Source organism: Pezoporus wallicus, unplaced genomic scaffold, assembly GCF_028554395.1.
Source record: "Pezoporus wallicus isolate ANWC-B61680 ecotype Strahan unplaced genomic scaffold, APGP_CSIRO_Pwel_v1 contig_9238, whole genome shotgun sequence".
Classification (NCBI taxonomy): Eukaryota; Metazoa; Chordata; class Aves; order Psittaciformes; family Psittacidae; genus Pezoporus; species Pezoporus wallicus.
In genome coordinates this window covers 1536014-1550578 of record NW_026636792.1, presented here as the reverse complement: position 1 = coordinate 1550578, position 14565 = coordinate 1536014, and the positions used below count along the sequence as shown (strand labels likewise).

General features: G+C 46.6%; 1 protein-coding gene across 10 annotated transcripts in view; it reads right to left on the bottom strand.

Moving 5' to 3' along the window:
- Positions 1–7648, bottom strand: part of ADNP (activity dependent neuroprotector homeobox) — a 31114-nt gene extending 23466 nt beyond the window's left edge. For 5 of the 10 annotated variants that reach the window (XM_057401702.1, XM_057401708.1, XM_057401707.1 and 2 more), the window contains exons 1-2: positions 7028–7204; positions 2003–2125 (exon numbers count right to left, since the gene is read on the bottom strand). The gene's annotated coding sequence lies outside the window, so the exon portion shown is untranslated. Of the gene's footprint in view, positions 1–2002; positions 2126–2652; positions 2675–5598; positions 5811–7027; positions 7205–7538 lie in introns of those variants that run through there. The other 5 variants (XM_057401711.1, XM_057401712.1, XM_057401704.1 and 2 more) reach the window with 4 other exon arrangements.
- Positions 7649–14565: the final 6917 nt, after the last annotated feature.

Here is a 14565-nt window from a genome sequence, read left to right as displayed (position 1 = left end):
AGGAGAGGAGAGAAGGCCATCTAAAATGTGGTACTAAAAAAAAAAAAACCCACTTAATCCTTTGGAGGAAATTCTTAGGCTAAAAACCTGAACATGCTGTTTCAGTGGTTATATGCAATTGTCAGCAAGGGCTTACAAAACTGTTTTCCCTTTTGTTTGGAGCTTACTGTCTAGCTTCAGGTTGGTGACTCTTGCACTAAGGACTCCCAACTTCCCATCAGAAGAACTTCTATGGAAGCCAGTTGTAGTGAAAGGAATCAGTAAGGCTGATGTGTTTTACTCTCCATTCATGTTTTATTTAAAGGTTAGAAAAACATCTTCTGCAGTCCAGCAGACAGGGATCTTCTAAGTCATTCACACACTTCTCATTCTTGCTCAATTTCTGGAATTTTCCACTGATGCCAGAAGCTCCATCTGGTGGGTGTGTACACTAACTGCAAAACTGAAAGGGAATTAACTATTTCCTTATCAACTTTTGTTGAGTAGTACAAGTTCTGTACACTGTGTAATTTCTATGCACTAATATAAAATATAAAATGGCCAAATTTCAATTGCTCTGGGAACCACAACTCCTTATTTCCGTTCTTACACTCTGCTGAGAATGTCTGTTGGGTTTTTTTTGGTGACACAGGATGGGGTGTGTTAAAGACTTGTTACCTGAAGTTAAACATTTTCTAAAGGAGGATCTTTTGAACACACATCAATAAAACCCTCTGGCAATCTCTACTGCATTCTGAAAAGCAGTTTTAAATTGCATCCGTTCTCTAGGGCATGCTACACTTCAGTGCATAGGAAATCTTAAATTAGAGGCACTAGCAGCTCAAGTACGCTTATGCACCTACTGTCATCTTAAATAATGTCTTTTGTGACTGTTCAAGATCTCCAAAGATAGATGTTTATATGCATCCATGTATGTGCAGTGAAAGCAATATGTAATATACATACTCAATATGACGGCCTCACTTGTTTAGGGCTGTTTCTTAAACACTTCAGTTTGAAATGCAATAAAGCCTGCACATCTTGCAGAAATCTGAAATCAGGACTGGAGATCATTGAAGCACAAAGGATATTATTTGCTTACACCATGATATCCACACTTCAGTGATCAGGAAAAAAAGGCTGCGTGAATGTACTCTACAATTCCAAAATAATCCTCATCTAGATTGTAGCTAAGCATGGACAATCCCAGAATAAGAATTATTTTGGAAACAGAAGCATGTTTCATGAATTAGCAGTTACCATTTAAATTAAATCAAGAATCATCTTGAAATTTTCAATCCAAAGCTCACAAAAACATTTGTGTAATTGAACAAAGCAGCATACAAGTCTCTGTGAAATGTGCAAGAACAAAGCATGTAATCAATATACACATCATTTATGACTGGATTACACTGACTGTGAAACTGCAATCAGATCAGACTGCTAGTGAAAATGGTAGTCCCGTCTTCTCTGTGCCATGTTTTCCTGACATCACCACTGTGTCAACAGCCAGAGCAGAGACCTGATCCAACTGAGAAATGTTTTTCAGGCAGCAGCTTCCTTTGCTCACCCAAACAGAAGCATAGGGACTGGTACAAGTAAGGTGGCTCACACTGCCCTGTCCAGGGGCAGCACTGGCACAGACACAGTTAAACCGATAGTGAAACTCCATCCCCTGGTGCGTCCTGCCTGGTAAAACGCATGGCTTGCATGCTGCGGTGAGTGGCAGAACAAATCAACGAAACAAAAGAGAGCATACAAATACTTTTACAAGCTCATCCAAAACTAATGCCAATACATGCTTGCAGAGAGTAGATAAATTAGATATTGAAGGGATCTCGCCAACTGGCTAGCATCTGAGTATCTGAAGTGTAAAAATAGTCAGTGAAGTAGGCTGATGCTAATTGTTTTTCCTTTGCCTTACCACTCGACACACGCTATGCACAAATGCTCGCATGACATGATTGGGTAAAGTCTGTAAACAAGAGCTTAAAAATCAGTCTTACCACTTCACATTTCTTACCTCTTTCCCTTTCTGTCTAAGCATAGCTCCCAAGTGTTCCAATCCCTGACTACATTCCAGCGTTAATCCACCTCAGCTACTGCTGTCTTCGGTTTGACTCGGGAACCTTCGATATTCAAAAGGCTTCATAGCAGCAGCAGCAGGAATGGGGAAACAAAACAAAACACACAAAAAAAAATCACAACCATAAGTCTGACTTTTTAGGAGGGAGAGGGGAAAGCATTTTAAGACAATTATATTGCCTACTCAGTTTGCAAGAGACATTTTGTCCCCTTACTGTTGCTGCTATGAATCTGCAACACTAACAACTTCTTTGGCTCAGCTGCAGCACAAGCAGAGAACCATCAGATCCAGAGCCACAATCAGAAAACAATACACAGGGCAGATAAAAAGGGGTGAAAGAAAGAAAACCGAGGCTGGGGCCTCAGAGAGGAGAGCTGGGGACAGAGAAGAAACATGGACAGCACAAAGCCAGGCTTGAAAGCGTGCCCTCTCCTACACCTAAGGGACCCCATGACCTGAAGAGTATTACTTCAGTGGACTGTTTACACAGTTACTTAGTATCTATTCCTTGTAAATTGTTTTAGATAGTATGTGGGATGTGGATTTTAAATGAAGCGTTTTGCCACATGCTCTGGATAGTCAAGAACCTGCAGGTGTGATGTGTTCACAGCTTAAACTACACAGGTTTAGGACCCAACAGCCTGTTAAGGTGTTTTCACCCAAATTATCTCTAATGCTACCTTAAAAAAAGCAAGGATATAAATGGTGGTAACTCAACTGACTCACTGCAGAAAAAAACCACGGTATTTATTCCATTCTTATTCAAACCAAGAACTGTCATACTCATCCAAAAGCACTACTGTGAAATAAGACTGAGACACTAAATTCAAGCCTCATGTTTGCCTTTCAACACCAGCTAGCTATAGTGAAGCTCTGAACAATGCAGCTTTCTCCTTGAGGCATATGGCCCTCAGGTAGATAACTGAGAGTTACACCCACTCCAAAAATGTCTTGATTCAAACCTAGAACATGTATTTAGTTTTTGTATTGGATCTAGCTATTTCCCGAAAGCACAAAATGAGCAGGTTCATTTGGCTGCCCTGACCAGCAACGCAAGGGTGCTCTTCCCAAAATGTGTCCAGTGAGTCAGAACACACCTTTCACCTACACAAAAGTAGAGGATTTTTTCTTCTTTTAAACTAAATTAACATAATCCTGAGGTTTTTTTTTCTTCCAAAGCATATACAGACATTGCCATTACATTGTCCTTAGACCGGCACCTTTTCTTCTAATCTCCATTGCTTACACTAGTACTAGGAAGCATACCCTTGTATCAACAGATCTATTTCTATGAGCGGGATTACCTCCACATTATGTTAATAAAAATGTGAGCACAGAGCAGATCTTTATTTAATAGCAAATACTCTAATACTTGTTTAGATGCAGGCCAATACAAATTCGCTGTTATCTTTTTTAAGCAAGCATTTACATACACCTTTAAAGAAAATCCCAGCACACATTATTAACATACAATCTCATCTGAACTGACAATTTCAGAAATATCCCATCTTTGCCATGCAGATAAAGCAGATCAAAAGATACCTGTGACCCACATTAATCGCCTGAATGACTGCAGTCCTACAGCTACCTGCTGCCTCTCTCCTGCACCCACGTCCTACAGACCCCTCAGACAATGACCCGTATCACATCTGACATTCTCCTCTTCATTCCTGATGTATGAAAAAAAATCAAAACCAAGCCCCAAGCAAACCAAAACCCCCAAAACACAACCCAAACATAAACCCACAAAATTCACCCTAATAATTTTGCTAAATCTTATCTGCAGCCACCTCAAAATAAATACATTAACCCATGAGCTGTCTTTGCTCCCGCACATTGGTTCCAATTTCTTTTCCTTACATCTATCAAATCAGCTGCCATCTTACTAGAAAGTTATAAAATGCACATTTGGGCTGTCTGACTTTTGACTACTGGTATATTTATGTGTTCCAGGAATGCTCTTTAAATTTTAATATTTACTCTGTATTTACTGTTCTTATGGAGTGGTTGAGCTGGGCTGGGAATAATCATCTATTATTATTCACTCTGCAGTGTGCCAGAAGCACAACTTACCTGCCACAGAAAATTTGTACCTGCATTCATCTAGAATTGAATAGTGAATTCAGTAACTGTGGAGTTCAGCTTGGTAAGTACCTAACAAGTTATACTTTATGGTATTAAAGCTTAATTAAAATGCTGCTGTAATATACCACTGTAACACATACCAATTCTGAAAATGCTAATGGGCATCTTCTGACAACTGGTAACTTGTATCCTACCTATACAGAAAAACATAAAGTTATTCATCTCATCCTGAAGAGCACACACAGCCTTCCTAGATGTTCTGTTTGTGCAGCTGATGCTTAATACCACAGGGCAAGAACTTTCCAAAACAGTCAGGAAGTTCCTCTCCTGTGAAGGTTTCATTCCCAAGCACTTCTGAGAGCAGATACTGCTCAACCTCTTGTCTGTCTTACCTACAGGCAAAGGCAGCCACCTTTCACCTTCCTTACCCCTGGCATATCCAAACACCTCCCTCCTAAACCCCAGGTGATCCTACAAGCTTTTAATGACTTCTAAGCTCTAGCAGCTCCTCACAATATACTTTGAAGCATAAATAGTAGTAACCTAAAGAGATGCTTTCTATGAACCTGTCTGATGGACCATCACTTCAAATTAAAAAACAAAAAAGAAAAAAAAAGGGGCATTTTAAATAATGGGGCACTAAAAATACATCAGTTTGCAATGATCTTGGAGAGTTATCCCCAAATGCTAGAGGCATTTCATTTCTGTTAGATACCAAAAAGGCATTTTAAGAAGTTAATTAAGAAATAATTTTAGCAAAGGACAGCTTACTATAAAAAACCAGTACAAAAACATTTAGCTGAGTATTACTTTTGGAGAGCAAGTTGCTTGTTGTGTGCCATTCTATTCTGAATGAAGTTTAAGAACTTGCTGTAATATATCTTCAGGAAATATTACAACCCATCAGCTTCAAGTGCAATGTTATTAGCAATGGGGTGTATCTAAAGAGACAACAGGAGTGTTGTCTCAACGTTTTAGGATTTCAACACCCATCACAATAGACGTTGATGTGCTGATATCAAATTACTGACCAACATCTGCAAATGCAAATCTAAAAGGGAACCAAGTTTTGGTTTGTTATTAAAAGCAAAACCAAAAGCAATGCTTTTCTGTTTTTTAAACTGGATGTCTTTCTCACCTAGAAGGATGGCAACTTGTAACTACACAGTTATCAGAGTCCCCAAAGTGCAAGTTCTTCCAAGTAGCTGAGACCCTGCAAGAGGCAGCGATGCTGGTGGCCTGCAGCAGGTACTGGATGTGCCCACACAGGAGCCAGCTACGATGAGTCCATGTACCCTGACAGGTAGGAATCACACGTCTCCATTAGCTCACACCTTGGGCCTCCCAACAGAAAACAGTAGTAAAAATAAATAGAAAGACAGCCGGTAAAAACAACCTAGAAAACAGGGAAGGTCTCTAAAAGGAAGAAAACCCTGTTTCACACCTACCAAACGGCTTAAATACATCCAATAAGCAAAGACTATCAAGACCTCAAAGTGCCTCGTTATCCCAACTCTTGCCCATGGCCCCAAACAAAGCACTCGACGCTTCAGCAACACCTCACGCTCAAGTTTCCACCGCCGCAGCCATGCGCTCAGAACGTGTGAGAAAAAGAAAGCCATGCAAGTTTATAGAGCGAGCGGCACCACCAGCCACAACCGAGGCGCGATACAGCGACCGACACCCTGCACCCTGCCTCCCGTCCAGCCCCAGCCCCAGCCCCAGCCAGGTGAGGTGCGCTGCGGGGCTGCAGGTCCCGTCCCGCCCGGGGCCGCAGCAGGCGCTTTGCGGCCGTTCCCCCGCCCCGCAACCCCGCTCGCTCCCCCCCCCCCCCCAACTCCCCGCAGCCCTGCCCGGCGCGGGGAGGGCGCCCCCTACCGCCTGCCTCCGCGCGCCGCGCTGGGCTGCGGTGCATTTTGGGTGGGGGCTGGTATTTTTCTTGCACGGCCATAACCCGGGACCGACAATACCGACTGACCGGGGAAACCCGCGCCGCGTGCACCCAGTACCTGCTGTGGAAATCACCCACCCCCCTTTCCCCTTCCCGCCTCCACCGCCCCCCCTCCCCGGGTTACAGCCGCCAAGCGAAGGGGGTGCGTGACAAGGAGGGTGCAGCTCCCGCCGGCGGCGCGGGGCTCCAGGGTTTGATTTCCCCCGCCTTTGTCTGAGTAACGGGTGTCGGTAACTGTAGCCCGAGGCAGGGGATGGAGGGATGGGTGAGTCAACGACGCTCCATCCTGCAGCTGGTGCCCGGCTCGGGGCAGCGGCAGCAGAGCGCGCCTTTTCCCGCGGGCAGAGGCTGCCGGAGGGAGGCGGCTGCTCCCCGCCAGCGCCGCTCTCCGGGGCCTCGCTCAGCCGGCGGGACCCGCGCCCAGCTGCCGGCAGTGCCAGGATGCCGGCCCCTGCCACCAAGTCATCACCCCGCTCATCGCCTTACCGCCATCGCAGCCCCCGCCGCCGCTCCCGGGACACGTCCATGTGTGGTCCCCCCCCCACCAGGAGGGGGAAGGGAGGAGGCTGGGGCTGCCTGCGCCGCGCGGGCCCCGCGCACAGGGGAGGGAAGCCGGCAGCGTAGCGGTCCCCGCAGCCGGCCGGAACGGAACCGGCCTCCCCAAGGCGGTCAAGTCCCTTCAACATGTGTGCGGCTGGGGGAAGGGGGCCGCCCGCCAACTCCTCCGCAGCCCCCCGGCTGCAGCGCGCAGGGCGGCCGGCACGGCGCGGGGCTCGTGCCCCTCGGGGCGGGCGCGGAACTCCCGCTCCGCCGTCGGGGCCGGGGCTGCCGGGGACCGCGGTACCGCCGGGCGGAGGGAGGGAGCGAGGGGGCGGGCGGGGGCTGCCCCCGCCCGGGTCGGACCGCGGACTCACGCACACACCTACCTGACTGGGGCTCTCCTCAGCAGCGAGGGCGGGCGCTCCCCCGGCACCTCTGGCTGGGGGTGGGGGTGCGCGGAGCTGCCTCCCTGGCGCCGCCCGGGTCCCTGGGCGGGCGGGCGGAGCGGAGCCGGCGGCGGCGGCGCGGGGGAGACAAAGGGGGCTGGATGGCGGCGGGAGGGGGGGGGGGAGAGGGGGCGAGTGTGCGGGAATACAGCCGGGTCCCTCCTGCCCAGAACCTGCCCTGGACAAGATGGCGGCCGAGAAAGAGCGGAAGTGACGCGAGACTCTCATTAGCATACGGGACTCATTGTCCGGCGGGAGGGGAGGGGGCCGCGCCCCGGGGGGGAGGGGGCCGGAGCCCCGGTGTGTTCCCGCGGCCCGGAGCCACATCGCTCCCCGCGGGCCGGGGCCCGCCGCCGCCGGGCGGCCCGGTTACATAACCCCGTCGAGCAGGGGGCGGTGGAGGGGGCGCTCTCGCGAGAGACAAACGGAGGGAGCCGCCGGCGGGATCTACCCCGGACCCGCTAGGAGGCGCCGCGCCCTGCGGCTGGGGCCAGAGAGGCAGCTGACACCGCCCCGGTTATCCCTCCGCCGCCCCCGGCCGGGACTACATCCTGTCCTGAGGGGCCGGCCGGGGCGGGGGCTCAGCGCCTGGCGAGTCGAGTCGCACAGCCCACGTGACCGCGGTGAGCGCAGCACGTGACCGCGCGGCCCTCGGCACACGGTCTCGTGCGGCGGCGGCGGCCTCGGCGGCAGCGCCTCAGGGTGCGCCCGCCCCGCCCCCCTCCGCGCGCCGCCGGCAGGGGCGGGGCCACCCCTCGCGAGGGGTCCGCGGCGCCTCACACCATGGACAGCGCAGCGCGGCCTGAGGGCACCGCTCCGCTCCTCACCGCACCTCACCGCACCTCACCGCACCTCACCGCACCTCACCGCACCTCACCGCACCTCACCGCACCTCACCGCTCCGCTCCTCACCGCACCTCACCGCTCCGCTCCGTACCGCTCCTCACCGCACCGCTCCGCGGAACCGCCCGGCGGAGGGGCCCGCACCCGCAGCCCTGCAAGCATCAAGGGGGCGAGCCTCGAGTTGGGCGACGGCCTCGCTGGTGCAGCACAGGCAGCTGGGGGGGCGGTGAGGTGGCGGGGTCTGCCTCACGCGCTCTCTGGAAGCTAAAACTGCCGTTATTTTGGCCCAGTTTACTGAAGGCCAGCGGTTGCCCGAAGGTGGATGTCAGTCATGTGCCTGGCGAGCCTCGTGCACATGTTCATACACACGCTGCTCCAAAACAATGCTTGAGAGGTTGATGACCTGCTGTAACATCTGGATCGTGACAAGGCTCCATGGGCTCCATGTGCTCCATGTGCGATTGATGGTGCCCGGTGGGTGAAGACAAACATGCTCAAGATCTCCTCAGCAAATGAGGTCCAATTTGATAGAGCTGTAAAAAGACATTCTACAAAGGAAAGGGAATGTTGGGGTTTGTTACTTCAAAGCTACACAAACAGCTGAAGGATGAAGTAAAGTGCAGTTCTATCCTCAGCATCCAAAACCTGTCTGGTTCAGAGTCACACATGCTATAACTAAGACTTGCAATACTAGAAAAGAACAATCTGTGTTTTAAAGTTATTGCCTTTAGTATAAAAGCATAGAAAAGTTGTCATAAATTACTTAGACTTCCTAAAACTCAAAGATCTCCTACATTTTCGAGTCACCGATACCCTGGCGGTATGTAAATGGCCGTGTATCACAATCACATAAGTAGCTGTTATGGACAATTCAGTGATATTGTGTTGTTAGCTTGCTTGAAGTCTTTTTAGTTGAGCAGAATTTAGAAGTATGCTGTTGGTGACCATCTGCAGACCTTTGTTTCACCAGGTACGTTCATGGTATCTTCACACAAGTGGTCATAAGACTGCGTAAGTCACATGCCACAGAATAGAAATACACAAAACTTTCCTGCAAAAAACAAAGCTGGTGCTTCAGTGCTGAAAGGGATTCTAGAACTGAGGTACATTAAAGTTCCACTGCAATACTCGTATGTGAAATACATCTCAACTAGGGAGAGCAAGGAAAGCTGGCTTGGGTTTTCTACTATAACTTCAGTTTGCCTTCCTAGAGTAGGTACTGTACTGGGACTTGTACTGAAACATGAGGATAAAACAAAGTTTGTGTGAAAAGATTGATTTTAAAGGGAAAACCCCAGCAGTGGGGAAGGAGAAACGGAGCCTTGAGTCTGTTTTTCTCCTGTGTGTACAGAGTGAGGTGAACAAAATGAAACAGAAGTTGATGATAATAGTCTTAATATACTTTCTATATTACTGAAGTAGGCATTGTTTCTCACAATAGACTGTGACCACTAGAAAAATGGGTAAAATCATAGCCCTAAACACTTAACACTGGCAAGGACACAATTAGCAATCCAAAGTGGAATAGGTATAATTGAACTTGTGTTGTGCAATTGATTCAGGTCAAAATTGTGCCCACATTTGTAATTGTACTAGTTCAGCAGTGGGACTGTGGTTTTTATTCAAATACAAAATAACTGAAACAACTGTCAATGGCTGTAAGCACCAAACATAAGTAATTAAGTAATAAACCCAAGTTAATCCTCAGGAGCATTGAGATCAGTGGTTTGACAATGATCCTAGAGACCCATTAAGCCATTCAGCTCCAGTGCTATTTAGACACTTTATCATTTGTTAGAATTCTCTGACATTCTTCCATGAAGATGACTTTGGGAAAAGCAGTCAGGAAGGAACAAAATTTAGTCTGTATCAAGGTGAAAGTAGGGAAGAACTATGCCTTGACACAAAGTACTCTTCTTTTCTCCTTGTTTTTTGAGAAGGTACTCCTACTGAGCGGCTCTGTGATTAGAGATGCTTCAGATAGGTTTGCTTAGTGGGTTGAGATAACCTGAAAGGAAAAGTTGATGTCTTAGTCAGACCAGGGAGAAATTGATCTGTCGTAAGTGACACTTAAATTTCCCTTGGAAGCTGGTCAGTCAAGTGTCACATGCTTTGGAGGTGATGCTGTGCTGCCAAGACAAATTGCGTTCTGTCTGCGAATGTGGGATTGATGTCTTGCATGTTATCACTGTGTTCAGAAACACTGCATCCAGACAGGATTCACTGCGTGAGAGACTTGCTTAAAATTTAAAAATCACCTAACTTCAGTATTTCAGTAACTTATCTAGGATAAATCATAGAATCAACCAGACTGGAAAAGACCTTTAAGATCATCAAGTCCAACCGTTACCCATCACTTTCAAGCAGCTTGTCTTTTTTACCTCCCCTGCATTCTGTATTACAGTAAGTAATATCATTATTTTGACAGAATCCACCCATCAGAAGTACTGCCATGTGCCTTCCTTGAGAGAGCAAGCAGGATGCAAAATTGGATTGGAAACGAGAGCTCTCCAAACACATTACAGCCATGCCATGAAACTCACCATGTAGTAAGTAAAACGAATTACTTAATTCCTGGGTATCCCCCGTGTGGTTGCATAGAAGTAGTGGGTCAGAAGTCCCCAAAGCATTCTCGACAGTGATTGTAGGAGCTCAGTCAAGATCTTTCCTGTTCTGGAACAAAAGTGTAAGTATAATTCGGTGCTCAGATCTTTCCCTTCCTGAGAGCACAGCATTTTGGGAGCTTGATAGCCCCCCTGAGCTTCCCAGGAAACATCAAGCTCTCAACTGTGGTTTTGTCTGGGCTCACCTAGGGTGCAACATGTGTGCAGAAGTCAAAACAGGAAAGATGTTTGTGAGCCAAACATAAGGTAGCTTGTTGTTGTTGGTTTGGGTTTTTATGATGATGTACCATTGATAGCCATTTCTGTTGAAAAGTCAGTGCAACAAACCTTGATGCAATAACCTTCCACACTATGGTCTCTGCCCATTGCTGCTTTGGTGAAATCTCTCTCTCAAGTGTGGAGTTTTCCAATTGAATTTTTGGTTAAAAGTTGCAATTCCATTTCCTTCTCTCCAGTACCAGTATGTTTTCTCCTGAACAGTAACAATCACAATCTGTAAGAAGTTACAAATGGCTACCAGAAGGTAAAATGTGGCTGGAACAGAGAAGTAAAAAAAAGTTTCTGTGCTTACGGAATCTCTGTGATTACCTCTTTTATTCATGTCTTCCTCAGCATGGCACCTTGCAGCTGATGTGTCATAAAACAGTGATAAAGGTTGATAAGCAATCCTCTCGTCTGCATATACCGTGGTCATAGTGATCCTCATGTTGAATTCTGGAATGCTAACCACTGAAAAGCTGTTGCTCTAGTCATCAACGCACTGAACTCAGTAGGCAATCTGTCATTTAATTCATTGTGCCAAGATTTCAATCCATGTTTAGACTGGAATCTTGATAGACCCTTAAATAAATATTATTGATTAGTCATCAGTATATTTTACTGTGGATATGCAGAAGGTTGTGCAACCTTGCAGTTGGCTTTCTACGCAGTCCACTGGAAAATATGTTTTATTATAGTGCTTATATTGGCAACTAGGTACATCTTTATTGCAGGCTCAGATTTTAAAAAACTCCATAAACCAAAACTGCAGCTAATTCCCTCCAACCTCAGATCAGACAAATCCTCACCCACAAAACCCGAACAAGACAAGCTCGGGATCTCATTTTGATGCTGGCTTCACATTCAGTTGGATACATTAACAAAGCCTTGGCTGTCTGAAGTCGTTGTTCCAGCTTCAGAATCATTATGATCTAGGTCAGGGGGATTAAACTGCTTGCCTTTATGAATTACATACCTAAATCCTCATGTGAGTAAGAGAGACAGTTATACCTCAAGGTGTGAACTGTACTGCATATCCCTGAGGCAGGGCTATTTGAGAGTGTGGGGTATGAGGAGACCACAGCTGCGCAAAGCCCTCCTGCCATGTAGTATAGCTCATCAGGTGCAAAGTCCTTCAACAAGGGGCAGTATCTATTTTAGTAGCCCCCAATTATGTGTTTCACCTCCCAGCTGGGGCTTCAGATTGTCTGATGAAACACTTCATGCTGATACAGGGCTGCTGAAGTCAGTCAGCAGAGCTCTGACTAGGGTGTGCATTCAGAAGCACGGTCAAACCAGAGTGCAAGCACCAAACCTAGCTCATGGATAATCCTAGGGATATGCCATGCAAAACTCCAGAACTGCATGCTTGAAGCTCAGCACACTTTGGCTGTCTAATGGGTCTGAACAACTGAGCCTGCTGTGTAAGGTTTTTCATACACCACCTTAAATCTCTAGCCCATAGTAACAGAAGAAGCTCTTCCCAGGGTCTTGCCTGCCTGCCAGTGGAGGCAATCGGTTTGCTGTTCAGGAGAAAGTGAATTTTACTGGTGCATAATGTGAGTTACCATCTCCCCCCTCTTCATTAAACATGCCCAACCAAATGTATTCATGATATATACAGATTTAAGCCAGGAAGGAATTAAAACTGCTGTTCTTGCCAAGTGATTGAGTGCTTGCTGACACAGACTCCTAAGAAAGTATAATAAAGAAAGTACATTAGCTATTTGTGCCTTCTTAGGAAATGTATATGGATGTAACTGAGAAAACCTGATTCCATGTGGAACTGTAAAACCAGGGACATAAAATGGAAAATTCTCTGTAAATGTCAAGTCAGTGTTTTGTGGTGGCCAAAACAAGGCAAGTATTGCCATGATATTAAGAAAGGAACTGAAAACTGTCACTGTATAAATCTCTACTACATGAATATTTAAGACATTGTATGGAGTTCTAGGCACCTGATCCCTAAAGACTATAGTAGAACTGTCTGTCATGTTACTATAGTCTGCTACTAACACTGTGAGAACAGTAAGGTGTGGTGCGGCTTCTGTCTGAGGAAATTAGAAAGACTAATTATGATGAGGGGATAAACAGGGTCTATAAAAAAATAGGAAAAGGAAAATGAGAAACAAGAAATATGGAAGATAGAATACCAGAATCACAGAATGGGTTGGAAGGGATTTTAAAGATCACAGAATGGTTTCGGTTGGAAGGGACATTAGAGATAATCCAGTTCCAACCTCCCTGCCATGGGCAGGGACACCTTCCACTAGAGCAGGTTGCTCCAAGCCCCTGTGTCCAACCTGGCCTTGAACACTGCCAGGGATGGGGCAGCCACAGCTTCTCTGGGCAGCCTGTGCCAGCACCTCAGCACCCTCACAGGGAAGAATTTTTTCCTTGCATCTAATTGAAATCCTTCCTCTGGCAGGTTAAAGCCATTCCCCCTTGTCCTGTCCCTACCTACCCTTGTCCAAAGCCCCTCTCCAGCTTTCTTATCAGCCCTTTAGGCACTGGAGCTGCTCTAAGGTCTCCCCTTAAGGAGCCTTCTCTTCTCCAGGCTGACCCAGCCCAGCTCTCTCAGCCTGGCTCCAGAGCAGAGCTGCTCCAGCCCTTGCTGAAGCTCCGTGGCCTCCTGTGGACTCCAGCAGCTCCATGTCCCTCTTGTGTTGTTGCCACAGCACCGGATGCAGGACTGCAGGGGGGGTCTCTCAAGAGTTCAGTAGAAGGGGAGAATCTCCTCTCTCAACCTGCTGGTGTTGAGGGATGTTTTTAATTCCTTTTATTCCCACTGGATCCATGTATTAGTTCCTTTCAGCAGGGCTTTCTACGAGTAGGTAGGTGCAGGGTAGTGAAATCAGTTTCATGCTTATGACCTTTTCTTGTTTTAAGAAGCGTTGTAGTGTCTACTTGTGTCCTGATGCCATGAAGCCCTTGTTTTTGTGTCTTTACTTTCTTCATATCTTAAATATTTCCCTTTAAGCAAATAACAACTATCACCTATTTACTTAAAACTGGAATATAGGCCAGTCACGTTTCAAACTCTGACACACCAGAGCACACAGAATCCATGCCATGTATTATGATCTTAATTTATAAAGCACCTTCCTCCAAACATGATCTCATAAATAGGCAAATGAAATTTCCCAGGTCATTTTCATAATCACAAAGGAGGCATGCACATTCTAAAAGCTAAACCCTAACTCAGAGCACTTAGGTTATGAGTAACTGTTACAATGGACTTTAGTTACACATTGTTAGATAAAAGCCTGAGAAAAATATGACCTGGTTGAGGCTCAATTTGTATTCTACCAAATGGTTCTCAGTAGTATGTAAATCTGAATAAACATCTAAGAACCCCCTATTGGGTCATTAAAAACTTTGTACCTATCTAAAATGTTGATTTTAGCCACAAAACCTCATAATGGAACATAAGTAGATGAAACTTACTCACTGGAGATTTCAGTGGCCCTCTAGAGCCAGAGATTTATTTCTGTATAGAATATTAAATCTGATTAGCCTGCACCAAATGAAATTATATGTAATTTGCTGGAAAAGTACAGGCAAATGTCACAAAACGTACAGTTAAGTCACTAATCCAGTGATTTGTAGATTCAAAACCTACAGCTATAGGTTTTGTATTATTTTAAGGCAAATTAATGTTTGCTCTGAATAGTCAGGAAAGGAGAGAAATACCAGAATCTGCAGCACATCACTAAAGAAAGGAGTATGTCTAAAGCAGTCCCTTAGAAAACA